General features: G+C 48.4%; 1 long non-coding RNA gene across 3 annotated transcripts in view; it reads left to right on the top strand.

Annotated features, from left to right (window-relative positions):
- Positions 1 to 10825, top strand: part of LOC102546740 (uncharacterized) — a 42996-nt gene extending 32171 nt beyond the window's left edge. For 2 of the 3 annotated variants that reach the window (XR_010066046.1, XR_010066047.1), the window contains 2 exons: positions 1 to 9540; positions 9849 to 10825. The exon at positions 1 to 9540 is cut by the window's left edge. This is a non-coding gene — a long non-coding RNA (uncharacterized LOC102546740). The remainder of the gene's footprint in view (positions 9541 to 9848) is intronic. The other variant, XR_005503391.2, reaches the window with a different exon arrangement.
- Positions 10826 to 15001: the final 4176 nt, after the last annotated feature.

Below are 15001 nucleotides of genomic sequence, written 5' to 3' on the forward strand. Positions count from 1 at the left end.
TCCTGACCCCGTAGCAGGCTTCACTGTCACAGCTCTGCTATGCCCTCTCGTCCCAAATGCCGTCAGCAGATTCTTCCAGCTGCTGCAGTTGGCACGTTGACATGCAGGGGAAAGGGAGAGGCAGCAGCACCACAGAAGCGTCCCTCCTCAGGTGCAGCGTCCCTCCTCAGGTGCAGTGTCGCAAGCACGAGTTTACTTGAGAGCTTGTGTTTTCAGACAGGATTGTGAAACCTGACCTCCTTCCCACCATGTAAACAGTAGGCAGCATTTAGGAACCAGCTCTGTCCTTCCGGGTCCTCTAGGAAAGCCCACTGGATATGGTATCTGCTTCTTTCTGTCACCACCACAGGCCAGTGTGGCAACGTCGGGGAGCTTCTGTGACTTGGATGGCTTCTGAGTCCCAGCTCCGGTTTTCTAGATGCTTCTTGCAGGTGGCATGTGAGCCCCTCTTCTCACACCTGCCACTCATCTTGGATACCTGCCCCTTAGTCAAACATACCTCCATGGCCACTCTCCCTCCCTGCCCTCTGGCTGACCCTGATTCCTCCCAGAAGCCAGTGCTGCTCAGAGATCAGGTTTCAGTCTTCTCTGCTTTCCCTCTCTTGAGCCAAGTTCAGAAACAGGATGTTTTTGAGAACTTGGATGTGTCTCCCAAGTGCAAAGTGGCAACACCCCTTGGAAAGAGCGTACCATTCCGGAAAGCTGGCTGAGTCACCCCACATAATGTCACAAGACTGGGCTGAACCAAGAGAAATGGCAGCTGGGCTGTCTCAGCACTGATAGCTAATGCCAAGACCTAATGCCAGCACCATGTGGGGGTAAGGGGATCCGGAGGGTGTCCAACCACTGAGAGATCTACTGGGACAAAGATCTGCTGGCCTGTGGTCACCTGCAGAGCAGAATATAATATCTATTCTCCATTCTCTGAGCTAGCTCCTGGGACAGCAGCTAACAGAGTAAGCACCAGAGGCCAGAGTAAGAAAGAATGAGCCTTGATGTCTCAGGTCTGCTTTGCTGAATCCGCACTTCCTAGAGACACCGCCTGTTTCACTGACAAGTCCCAAGACTTCCACTGCTGCCCTTGCTTCCTTAAGATGCCTAGTGCCCATGGGTTCACTCTGTAGAACCTCTGGAGAGCCTTCCTTTCCTATAAGCGTCTCTATCCTATGTCCCCATCTGTGTCCCCACCCACTTCCCTTTCCACACCTCCTCCTGTGCTACCTGCTTAGTAGTAGGTGTTGGGAGAGATGGAGTCAGGCAGAAATTCACCATGGGAGCTGCCTGGTCCTGCAGAGAAGGCAGCATCAGCACTGTAAATAATGTCTCAGTTGTGACTGTGAAAGGGATGGACCCAATTTCAAAGGATTAGCCCATTAGGCCTCTCCACCTGTAATGATGGCTGATGTACCTTAGTGTGCAGATGACATTTCTCCTTCCTCTCTGTCTCTCTCTGTCTCTGTCTCTCTGTCTCTGTCTCTCTCTCTCCCTGTACGTTCTCTTTTTATTCACTTGTCTTGTTACAGGGACAGAAATCATGGAATTAGGTCTTGTCTTCCTCCTAGGTGTCCTCCTCCTAGCTTTTTACATTGGCCGTAATAGCCTGTCACTTATTAAGGCTACCTTCCCAGGTATTAACGGTTAATGCTGTGGTATGTGAGCTTTAGGGGTACATAGCTCACCCCTTAGCAGGAGCAAAGGCCACGGAAGAGGATGACCCTGGGACCCTGGGACCCTGGGACCCTGAGAGTGGCCGCTGTCTCTGCTCATGATGGACACTATCAGTGTGGGTGAATATGGAAGTTCTCCTCACGGCTGTGGGGACTCTGGTTCCTGGCATCCTCCCTGTACTTATGGTGAGTTAAGAGGAGGGGTGGTCCACTCAGCCTTCTCTTCCAGGAGAGTATGAGTGACCAGGAGGCCTTGACAGACCCATTGAGCCATTAGACAAGCTGAAGTGACCCTATCCATTAGCTTTATTTATGTCACACCTGGGGACAACATACCTCTAATGAGAACGTGTGCTAGTGTCCATAAAATAAACCCACCTCTGTGTATCCTGGGAGCTGGGGAAATGACTGCCCCAATGAAAGAAATCTGTGGATACAGCACAATCTCAAATAGAAATTCTAGTAGCATTCCTCTTAGGAATATAAGCAATAACCTTAAAATACATATAGGAGCATGGAAGACCTCAGATAGCCAAAGCAGTCCTGAGCAAGAATGGGGGTTAGGGGGATATCACCACTTTGGGGGCTATCACCACACCCGATTTCAAATAATACTACAGAGCCAAGGAATGAGAACATGGTACTGGCACAGAACAGGCATACGGGTCAATAGAATAGAGAAAGGGCCCTGACGTGGGGGGTCACATGACCACATCCACATGATTTGCCAAATATGAAAAGAGCATGCATAGGAGAAAGGATGGCCTCTTCAGCACATGTCTAGAGAACTGGACATCCACTTAGAGAAGAGTGAACCTAGATCATTATCTGTCACACTGCACAACAAAACCATCCTCAAGTGGATCAAAGACCTTGACAGAGGACCTGAAGCAGCAAGAGGACAAACTAGGGAATGCACATCAAGGGACAGGGTAGACAAGGACTTTTGACTAGGACTCCATGCTCAGGAGATAGTCAACAACCAACAAAATGGAGTTCATGAAACTGAATGTTTTCGTACTGCTAGCTGCCAGTGAGGGAAGAGCTAGCTTGAAGATTGGGAGAAAATCCTTGGGAACTTTACCTCAGCAGAGGAATTAGTATCTAGAATGTTCAGAGAACTTCAGAAGCTAAGCACTGACCAAACATCCCATAAAGGTTAATGAAAGCCGGCCTCCATAGGTTTGGGGAGTGGCACTCATGGGAAGTGCGGCCTTGTTGGAGTAGGTGTGGCCTTGTTAGAGGAAGTGTGTCACTGTGGGTGGGCTTTAAGGTTTCAGAAGCTCAAGCCAGACCCAAGGTCACTTTCTCTTCTTGATGCCTGCTGGTCCAGATGTAGAACTCTCAACTCCCTCTCCAGCACAGTGTCAACCTGCATGCCACCATAGTTCCTGATATGATGATAATGGACTAAATCTCTGAACTGTAATTAAGCCACAGCTAAGAGTTTCCCTTTAGAAGAGTTGCTTTGGTTATAGTGTCTCTTCACAGGAACAGAAACCGTAATACAATACAATAAAAAATGGTTTAGGAAATAAATGTATTTCTCAAAAAAATACAAGTGGTTGAGCCATCTTCCCAGCTTTAGTGAACACTATTTAAAGTGTTCAGAATCTTAGCCATCAGGGAACTTTGAATTAAAATACATTGAGATTGCATCTTACCCCCGTCAGCCTGTTCATCAAGAAAACAAATGCTAACAAATGCTGGTGAGAGGCACTGGAGAGGGGACCCTTACTCTCTGTTTGTGGGGCCACATTTGACCCACTTGGAGTTGGTTCTTGTTAACAGCACGGACACTTGGAAGGTTCTGGGGAATGCCTCTGTTGGATAGAGTCCTGTGCATAGGGGTGTTAGAAAGCTGGCAGCAGACCAATTTGAACAGAAGGGAGATCCCCAGTGCTTAGAGAGTGGTGGGGCAGGAGACTAAAGCAGGGTCTAGCTCCTAGCAGACTCCCTGAACAGGTGGCCTGTGACCCGCGTGGTGCCACTGAGGACTCGGGTATAGCATTTCTTTAACCAGCCTGACATAGAACCTGCCGTTATGCCACAAGAGTGGCACTTACCCTGTCACTTCCCTTCACCCTTTTAAGGGAATATGAGGAAATGGGCCTGAGGTGGGAGCCCCCAGAAAGGAATTGGAACCCTTGTAAAGGAGACAGAGGTGCTGCCTCCACCCTCTGAGGGCATCCTGCAACCCTTGAGGTGATAAACCCAGCATCTCACAGTGCCTGCCTCTTGACTTCTGGAGCTGTGGGAAGTGATGTGCTATTACAGCCACCCATCCGCTGTGCCTCATGGTTACAGCCTGGGGGGACTTAGGATATTCCACAGAGGATCTTGGGGGGGTTATTCTACAGATGGGGAGCAGTGACTTCAGGCAAATAGCTTTCACATTCGGCCACTCAGGCAAACACTTGAAAAGTACCTCCCATTTTGCTTACTCTGGACATCCAAACCAACGGGCCAAACTGGCCCTCTGTGCTTTGGGAACTGATGGTTAATCTTGATGGTCAATTTGACAGAATTGGAATCACCATGGAGCCAGGCCTTTCTTTACTCATACCACTGAGAGGGCAGAGACAGGAGGACCTCTACGAGTTCAAGGTTGGCCTGGTCTGTAGAGAAAGTTCCATTACCGCCAATCCTACATAGAGAGACCCAGTCTCAAAAAACAAAAACAAACAAACAAGAATCACCCGGAAGCCAAGCTCTGAGCAACTTTGTGGGAGTTTCTAGATTAGGTAAACTGAAGTGGTTACCCCACCCTAACTAACTGGCAGCACCATCCTGGATAGGATCCTCACGACTGCGTTCGCAAGTGTTGAGCCCAAACAAGCCCTTCTTCCCTTTAGTGGCTTTTGTCTGGTGTTTGCCAGTGCTAAGAACAGTAACAAGTTCAGGGACATATTCCACGTTCCTCCCCATGCTGACCCTTGACCAGTTGTGACATCCACTCTTATCTCATGTCCCTGCCTCTGCTCAGCCTCACGCTCTGCTTGGCAGAGTAGCCAGGTCAAATGTGGCCACACCCTTACCCCCTCCCACCAAGATGACCTCCCAGACCTGGAGCGGCAGCCTTGCCTGCCTGCTTGGTCAATCCTCTCTAAAGCTGCCTTTCCCATTTTTACTTTCCTGTCACCTGGTTCTGGATGAGATGACGTCACCTCCCCAGAGCCCACTTCCTGTCCTACATTGCTCTCTTGTGTTTCTAATCAGCTGAGAGTTGTGCGCTATTTAACCTTTAGCCCAATTTCATGTCAGGACTTTGCCTAAGTCCATCCAGATGGGTGCCTGGGACAGAGCTGGCATAATAGACTCCTGCAGAAACGGGCCGCGGCTGTGTCCCGCAGTGCGATCAGCCTCTGCTGCCTGTCACTTGTAGAAGGGAATGAACAGGGACAGAATCGAGTCTTAAAACTGCTCTTTATTCAGAGATCCGCGATCTGAGAAGACAATAGTTTAGCATCCTCGAGATTTGTCGTCTCAAAAAGAATTCAATTAAGGGGCTGGAGAGACGGCTCAGTGGTTAAAGACATTCATCGCTGCTCTTTTAGGGCTAGGATCTGGATCCTAGCACCCATGTGGTTGCTCATAACTTTCTGTTAACTCTGGTTTTAGGAACTCTAATGCCCTCTCCTGACTGTCTCACTCCCTGCCCCCCACATACACATTATAAACACATTTTAAACATTCAATTGAAAATGCAAGCCGTTTTTAAGGTTCATTTTATTTTCAGTTGCGTGTGTATCTGCATGTGTATGTGGGTAGCCATGGAAGCCAGAGGAGGGCTAGAGGAGGGCTTGGATCCCCAGAGCCGCAGGTATAGGTAGTTGTGTAGCCTGACAAGCGTGCTGAGAACCAGACTCCGGCCCCTGCGAGAGACTGCACTCTTCACCACTGAGCACATACTTCCTACAGTCTCTCCAGCCCCTCACAGACAGCTTTTTATTTAGCAAAACAAATACTGTTGGTATTCTGTCTAAGCTCCACCCCCACAGCTAACTGGGAACAGCCAAGTATGCTCCGCCCCACAGTTGCCTGGCAACAGCCAGCTGTGCCTGACGCTATAAAAGGGACTGCTCCCTCCTCTTCTTCTTCTTTCTCTTTCTCCCCTCTTAAGCCCTCTTGCTCTTTGTTCTTCCCTGCTCTTGTCCCCTTCCCCATCCCCCCCTCCACGTGCCCATGGCCCGCCTTTCTTCTCTTCTGCTCTTCTCTTATTAAACCTCTCCACGTGGAACCGTGGCGGCTTGGCGTGTTCTGTCCGGGCATGGGCCGAGATTTGAAACCCAACAAATATGAAGAGAGATTGGGGTGGGCAACCCCAAGATGGAAGGGGTGAGGAAGGATACCCTAGTGGTTCTGTGTGGTGAATTTTAGAGACATTATTACAGATATTCATGGTGCAAGATGACCTTTTCGATGGCCCACGTCTCCTCGATAGTATACTTCTTCCCATAATCTTTAGTTGGGCCACCAAACAGGGTGGGGTGGGTGTCCAAAGCACAGAGCAAGTGAACTGTGATGGGGTCAGGTCCCCACGGGGGATGTGCAGAGGATGTCCTGGCACCTGAGTTTCTGAGGCAGCGGAGACAACCTATCTGCAGCTTCAAGGATGTCTAACCACAAAGGGGCATCATCTCTCAGGAGACACAGCCCCGGAGGCACGCTGAGGGTGTCCTCTGTGTCAATGCTGTGGACACCAGGAGTCAGGGGCCCTGATGCTTACTCCTGGCACACACTAAGTGCTCATCAAATGATCATTACATACAAGAACGAGCCTTACACAGCACCGCTCCTTCACCCCTCCTCACTGGTCCCTCGGGCCCTGGGGTTAGCCTTTCTGCCCTAGCCCCACCTTGGCTTTAAGAATTAATGTGCTTTCTTAAAGCTCATTACTAAGATTGGCTTTTAAGTTTAAACAGCCCTTTAGATCCCTGAAGCCTCATAAATGTCTTTTAAGTCACATGAAAAAGATCCACACTTCTGAGGGAACAGGGGTGGAGCCATAGGCGGTTCAAGACTTAGGACCAGACCAGAGCTGGGGAAGGGGCTGAGACAGGGCTACGGGCTCTGGCTAGACCTCAACAGCACAGAGACCTTCCACCATCAGAGTCTGGGTAGACAAGGGGCAAATGCAGAGAGGAAAAGTCCAATTCTGAAGTTTTATTTCAACTATTGTAAAATGCACATAACACACCGAGCCATCTTACCACATCCAGGTGTGTTTCTAAAGCACCCCAGCTGTGACAGAGCAGACCACAACTTCATGTGCCAACTGAATGTTATGCCCCTTCACGGTAACTCCTCACTCGCTTCCTTCCCGTCTCGGCAACTAACGCTCTGTTTTGGATAGCATATCACCCATTTATCTTCAGAGGATAAACGCAAAGAACCCCAGCACTGCCTGAGATTTGAAGTACTAGCAGACCTGGTGTATATATGTTTCCTCCTATACATGCAAACCTGTAAGGAAGCCTTACTTTTTACCTGTAGGGGGTTCTTTGGCAGAGTTCCCAGCACCCTCCAGCTCCTGCACTTTGGGCCTGTTATTCAGTAGACTACGGGAAACTTTACCCTGCTATGATTTATCTGGTAATAGTCAGTGGAGAGAGGGAAGTATACACCCTTTGATACACTGGCTATCAGAGTGACAGCCATTAGGTTACTATTCTAGGAAAGGAAAGAATGGTCATTCCTTCTGGTACACTTCCTGAGTGCCCCTGAGCTGAGCCTGTTTTCATACAATGTCCTGAACATGGATGTAGCCTCAATTTGCTGCCTGAGAAATGAGATGTAGAATCTTTGTTCTACATAGCCATGAACAAATTTTAGAAATCTGTTTTTTCTTACTGAGGAGGGCATGAGGTCTGAATATTAGAGGCTGTTGGCTGTGCTTGTGAGAGAATGAGGCAGGACTACAGAACGCTAGGAGATGCTGTGAATGCAGCGCCACGCCACTTCTGCTCCTGCAGTGTGTGCATGAATGTGCTCACGGGTATGTGCACTCCCATGCTATGCCCATGAATTTGCAAGGTCTGCTTTCCTGTGTGTGTGCATTTGGAGGTCGAGGTCATTGTTAAGTGTCTTTCTCAATCATTCTCCACCTTCTTTCTTTTTTTGAATATTTATCTATTTATTATATATAAGTACACTGTAGCTGTCTTTAGACACACCAGAAGAGGGCATCAGATCTCATTACAGATGGTTGTGAGTCACCATGTGGTCGCTGGGATTTGAACTCAGGACCTCTGGAAAAGCAATCAGTGCTCTTAACCCCTAAGCCATCTCTCCCACCCCTCTACCTTATTTCTGTTTTTCCCTTTTATTTATTTATTATGTATAAGTACACTGTAGCTGTCTGCAGACACACCAGAAGAGGGCATCAGATCTCATTACAGATGGTTGTGAGCCACCATGTGGTTGCTGGGATTTGAACTCAGGACCTCTGGAAGAGCAGTCAGTGCTCTTAACCACTGAGCCATCTCTCTAGCCCTACCTTATTTCTTAAGACAGCCTCTCTCATTGAACCTGGAGCTTGCCAACTTATCTAGGTAGCTTATCAGCAAGTCCCCTAGTAACTGCCTATCTCTGACTCTCCAGTACGGAGATTACAGTGTGTCCCACCAAACCCACATATATTGTGTGGGTTCTGGGAAGATCAAACATAGGTTCTCATGCTTGAACAGCAAGCACTTTACTGACTAACCTTCTCCACAGCCCCTTACATTCCTTTTGGAAGAAGATAGGCCAACAATAAAAAGGAGAGTTATGAACCTTGACCTTGAAGAGAATTAGTCTGTTGGAGCCAACTCATGCACTTGAAAATAATCCAAGGCACAGGAAAAAGACTTGAGCTTGCTCTTCAGTCTGAATTGTAGAGCACAGGTGTTCCTCACACTCCTGGGATGCTTTAGGATTGGTGTGACTCAAGGTCACGGAGGAGTGGCCAGTATCAACCCTCTCTTGATCCTCTGAAGAATGTCACCCTGTGTGTGGCTTGCTATACCTCCCCCTCATGGTTGTTGTCCCAGTTTAATCATTAACAAGATGTTTTTAGACTGTCCTGTCCTAGCTTGATAGTAGTTTCCAACAACCCATGTTAGAAATTCCTAGAAACTTGCTAAAACTGGGATTCCCAGGTTGTACCTCAGAAACCACAGCCTCAACGTTGACCTGGGTAAGGTGGTGCACACCTAAAAGAAGAGGATTGTGAACTTCAGGCCAGTCTGAGCTGTATGGTGAGATCTTGTCTCTAAAATCCAAGCCAGCCAAGTCAGAAAATAAACCTTGGATATAGAGGCTGAAGTGTCACCTTAGAGATAGTCAAATAGTGAAGTGGAAAGCCAGCATCTAAGTGGCTGGCATGACTGTGTGTCTGGCGTATCACAGGACAGCGCCAGTGAGGACTGACAAGGAGCCACCTTTAGCAGCCTCCTAGCCCCATAGCTTCAAGATTCAGCCTTTAGCCTGGTTCCTTGCTATTCAGAGCTTGCCAGTGGGGCACATGCCCACTCATGTCACTGTGGAGACAGCTGAGAGTAGGGTATGCTAGTTGCCTTGTTCAGTCAGTGCCCGACTGATAAACCAATCAGAATACCACATCGTTCCTTATAAACACATACAGTCGTGTGTGTCTACTCAAAATTTAAAATATAGGTTGTTGCATGAGAGCTTGTTTGCCGTCTTCTGCGTGAGAGGAGGAACTGTTTTTTGTTTTTTGTTTTTTCCTTCTGGCTGAGTACCTGCTTCTGTGAGCAGGAAGGTGGATGCCTTCAAGAAGACAGACCGTGCTTCTGGGCCAAGCTAATGATGGGTTATGAGGTCACTGAGGTTCACGGACACCACTGGCCTCCCAGGCTCCTGCCTTTCTGTGAGTGGAACATGTCCTTTAATTAGACACCACCCAGACTCTATGGTGACACACAATTGCATGTCCAGAGGCCCCACAGAGAATATGTTTTATGATCTCAGCTTTAGTCTCCAGGCCACAAACCTTGCCCACCAAGCCTGGTCCCTGTGGCTTCTAGGGTTCTTCCTTCATAGAGAGTTGATACATCTCTGGGACAGCTTCTGAGGCATCTTTGTCCCACAACTGGAGTTGTTTTCCCAGGTGACTTTATTCTCATGCTCTCTCTCTCTCTCTCTCTCTCTCTCTCTCTCTCTCTCTCTCTCTTGCAGAACATGGTCATCTCAAGTGGCCTCTGGCACTTTCACCAATGAAGGATCTAAGCTAACACCTGATACCTGTCAAGACTGAAAAGCGTCTGCAATCAGAGGCTTTGGCATGGCCCACTGAGGCCTGCAACCCTTGGGCAGGACTCAAGAGTCAGTCTTCTGCCACCAACTGGCTCCTGTCCTAGGAAAAGCTAATCCAAGACAGGTGCTCACTAATAAGGTGCATCTCTAAATGTTTCAGCCCCACGAGCATGGCACTGGCTGACCACAAAACTGCCAAGAAAAGGGTCTCCAGCAAAACAAACAAACAAACAAATCACTCTGGTGTTGTGGTGAGGGCCCATCTATAATGCTAGCACCTTGGAGGTAGAGTCAAGACGTTCAGATGTGGCCCTGTTGGAGTAGGTGTGGCCCTGTTGGAGTAGATGTCTCACTGTGGGTGTGGGCTTTAAGACCCTTATGCTAGCTTCTTAGATGTCAGTCTCCCCTAGCAGCCTTCAGATGAAGATGTAGAACTCCCAGCTCCTCCTATACCATACTTTCCTGCATGCTGCCATGCTCCTGCCTTATGATAGTGGACTGAACCTCTGAACCTGTAAGCCAGCCCCTAAATATTGTTCTTATAAGAGTTGCCTTGGTCTAGGTGTCTGTTCACAGCAGTAAAACCCTAGGACAATCCCTAGGCAGGAAAACCCACCAATCCCTAGGCAGGAAAGCCCACCAATCCCTGAGCACAAAAACCTACCAATCCCTAAACAGGAAACTCCAGCAATCCCTAAGTGCCCCCAAACCCAGGACTTGAAATCACTTGAAGTCACTCTGGAAATCTCTGCCCTGAGAAGCTGCACTCTTCAGAAGTCCTATAGAAGCCCTGCCCCCTTGTCCAGTTCCCCACTGTCCACTCCCAGGAGCAGAGGGCAGCCATCCCTGGATTCATCCCTCCACACCCTGGACCCTCCAATAAATCTCCTTCATGAGGGTTTCTGCCTGGTGTGACTCTCTTTTAGGAAGAAGCCATCAAGAAGCAATGAAGAGGAGAAGAGAAGCAGCAAAGAGAAGGAGCGAGGCCGAGGCTCCCGAGCTTCTGAGCTCGTCTGGGGATCCCCTACCCTGGGAGCTGCAGCCCCTCTGCTGAGGAGGCTTCCTCTCAGAGCTGTGTGTGGTCCCTGGGCTCCCATGTCTCAGGATGCCTTTCCACTGGGACACTGTCCCACCTCAGAGATGTAAGGTCCTTGAGCTCCCGTGCCTCAGGATGCCCTTCCACTGGGACATTGTCCCACCTCAGAGCTGTGTGGTTTCTGCTTGGAGGCAGAGAGTGTAAGTTCAATACAGGAGCAGACACAGAAGGAAAGCCAGGCCTTGGAGGCTGAGGGACAGCCTCAGCAGTTCTAATACTGCCCGGAAAGTCTGAAAGCTTCCAGGAGTCACTGGTGTTTACGGACAAAGAACCTGGAGTCAGGTGGCTGACAGCAGTAAACACTCAGGGGAGAGAAGGGTTTGCGAGTGGGCACACTGCCTTCTTCCAGCTTCTTTGTACCAGCTACCAGCTTGGTGGATGTTGCTGCCCACAGTCAGGCAAACTCTTCACATAGCCACTGCCTTGCAGATCGGTCCTCACAGCCATACAGAAACACATTCATTCGTCTAGTGCTGGACATCTGGTAACCCAGTCAAGAAGGCAACCAAGAGCAGTCTCTACATCCCCTCCTGTACAACTTCCTCACAAAATAAATATTTATGCCTAGCAAGAGATGAAAGATGATGAGCATGTGTTACATATACAGAATATTATCTAGCTATAAGGGAAATTATGCAATTTTCAGGAAAGTAGGTGGACTTAGAAAGTAGTATACTTGGGTGAGGTGACTCAAACTCAGAAAGAGGAAACAACATCGTTTGTCATACATGCATCCTGGCCTATTACATATACATGTAGACAGGTGTGTGGAAGCACAGTATCTAAGTGAGAAATGAGATCAGGGCAGTGTAGTACCAGCTGACGAGGGAGGATCTAGAGTACTGATGAGTCACGAAAGATAGAGAGCTTCCAGCTTCATCTGTTGTACTCTTATCTTTTTCCATAATTAATAATTGAATCAAACTCTTTAGATAATAAGGCACCATGAACCATAATAAAAATCAACAGCACAGTTAAGAATACAGATGCGAAACTTAGTGGAGCTCCATAGTTTCAGGTTGATCCTTCTGGTTGTTTGCCTCGGCACAGGGTTTGGGCCATATGGATGTTCGAGTGTTGTCGTTAAACAAGCTGTGTGTGCATTAATTAGAGTGAAGTGATTTCTAAAAAGAAAATCTCTTGAATGCAGGTGTTAACACTATTAATAATAATTCCCCTTGGTCAGGGGTAATATTATGTTCATATACAGCCTTAGTTTCCCCCCCACCCCCCACTCCCACCCCCACCCCGTTGCAATTCAGGCTTCATTTCCCCTGCCTGATCACTTGATCGACTGCAATTGCAACGGGTGTATCCTGGGAGGCAAAGGGAGACAGGAATGGCCGGAGCAGCAGAAGACACAGGCATTTGTCATTGTGCAATGAAAACAGACTCTCAGGAGACAGCTTCAGTGAGACTGCTTGTTTAATGGGGGAACAAAAGCCATTTAAACCTTTGGGGTTTGGGTAGGGGCTGTCAGTGAGAGTGTATATCATTGGCCAGGCCAGTGTGCTGGGGATTCTTCATTGTGTAAGAAGAAATTCCAGGTGCTGCCAGACACGACCTTATAAGGAGAGAGGAAGTTTAACCTGGCTACCAGGCTACATGACCTCTTGTTGGAGGATGGGGACAGTGAGGGCACAGGGCTACGTGTGCCAGGTAAGATTTCCAGGATATGGACACACCTTGTTTCCACTCCTGCTCTTGTCTGTCTCCCTTGACCCCACTCTAGCCCCAGGTACCCCTCCCCCCAACTCCCTGGCCTCATAGTTCAGACCCTACAGAAGGTGAGAGCTGGAGGGTAGAGGGCTGGGAAATGCTGCCTTCTGGATATGACACAGACATTGCACTCGTGGGCTCACAGAAGCTCATTCTGTTGTTTAGCTTTCCAGATATCTTAAGCACATGCCCTGTATTGAGCTTTTGGTTTTCTGGACTGCTGCCTCTCTCTCTCTCTCTCTCTCTCTCTCTCTCTCTCTCTCTCTCTCTCTCTCTCTTTCTCCCCCCTCCCTTTTTCTTCCTCCTCCTCTTCTTTCTTCCTTCTCTTCTTTTGTTTTTTTCGAGACAGGGTGTCATAGTTTGGGTGTCCATTGTTGCAAAGAGACACCATGACCAAGATAATTCTCTTAAAGGCAAACATTTAATTGGGGCTGGCTTGCAGTCCATTATCATCATGACAGAAAGCATGGCAGGGTCCAGGCAGACATGGTGCTGGAGAAGGCACTTAAGAGTCCTGCATCTTGATCTGAAGGCAACCGTGAAGTGTCACTCTCAAGTACTGGGTGGAACTTGAGCATAGGACCTCAAAGTCCACTCCCACAGTGACACATTTCCTCCAAGAAGGCCACACCTATTCTAACAAGGACCTGCTAATAATGACCCTCCCTGTGGGCCAAGCATTTAAACACATGAGTCTGCGGGGGCTAAACCTATTCAAACCAAGGTCTGTCTCTGTAGCCCTGGCTTTCCTGGAACTTGCTCTGCAAACCAGGCTGTCTTCGAACTCACAGAGACTCAGTTGCCTCAGTTGCTGGGATCAAAAGTATGCACCACCACACCAGACATGGACCTCTATTTCTAAATACAAAATTAAAGAGTCAGGCAATAGTAAAAAAAAAAAAAAAGAGTCCATGGTTCTTTCTTTCATAGATAGGCTTTTTTTCTAATTATTTCACACAAGGGCCATCTCCCGTTCCTCCCTTAGCCCAATGTGTACAATTGGCCCATGCAATTGGATTGAGCTCTCATGACCTCCATGCTGTGAGAAAGAAGGCATAATTCATATTTTAATTAACATTTTCCTGATCAGAAAACAGAAGCATAGGATGTGCCTCTCTACTCTGGGGGCTATGCAGACTGCACACTCTGGCCAAATGGATAGGCTCTAGAGAGTAGCCACTGGATCTCAGAGTGTCGTCACAGTAAAAGGCTTCTGGTGTGGATGCGTGTGTGTGTGTGTGTGTGTGTGTGTGTGTGTGTGCGTGCGTGCATGTGCGTGTGCGTGCGTGTGTGTGCCTGTGTGTGTGTGTGTGTGCAGGTGCATATGTGTGTTGTGAGGCTGTAGACCCTAAATATTGCTGGAAGAAGACTGTCTTGAGGAAACTGTCGCCTGACTTTTTCAGGGTGATGTGAATTAACATCTACCCCAAATGTTTCTAACAGCCCACAGAATTGTTCATTCAGGTTCATTCCCACGAGTAAAATGAGTTTATTGGGGATTTCCATAGAGCAGGTGCAAAACACAGAGACTTGCATCTTCCTCAATTTGCCAAATACCCCAAACTTACACACACTCATACACACACTCACACACACACACACAAATACATACACCCACATGTACTCTTTTCCCCATCACACACACACTTACATACACTCACTCTCTCTCACACACTCACACACACTCATACACGCTCATATACACACACTCATACACACATTCACACACTCACACACACTCACACACTCACACACACATACACACACAAATACATACACCCACATGTACTCCTCCCTCCATCGCACACACACACACTCACACACTCACACACACACTCACACACACACTCACACACACTCATACACACACACACACACACACACACACACACACACCGATTTGAGGGAAACCTTGGTGTCAACTTTAGTAGACATAACCAGAGGATGAGACATGAGGCACAGGAAAGAACAGATTATGGGCAAGTTATGTCTGTGTGTCCCTTTTTGCACTGGGCACTTGCCTTCAGGAGAACAGAGGCCTGCTTTGCTGCAGTCTGTCATGGAGAACAACTGAGAAGATGGCATTACTTAGGATTCTAAGCGAGCGTCTGGAATCATGCTGTCCTGGGTCATGTCTGCCTTCCCTGTACCCAGCCATTCCCAGCTGGGCTCAGGACTGTTGTCCCTCCTGGGCTGGCTCAGGGCCTGCCTCACCCACAGGGAGAGCTCTGACCCTCTGTCCTTTGTTTCCTAATCTCCA

This window comes from Rattus norvegicus, chromosome 4 (genome assembly GCF_036323735.1).
Source record: "Rattus norvegicus strain BN/NHsdMcwi chromosome 4, GRCr8, whole genome shotgun sequence".
Classification (NCBI taxonomy): Eukaryota; Metazoa; Chordata; class Mammalia; order Rodentia; family Muridae; genus Rattus; species Rattus norvegicus.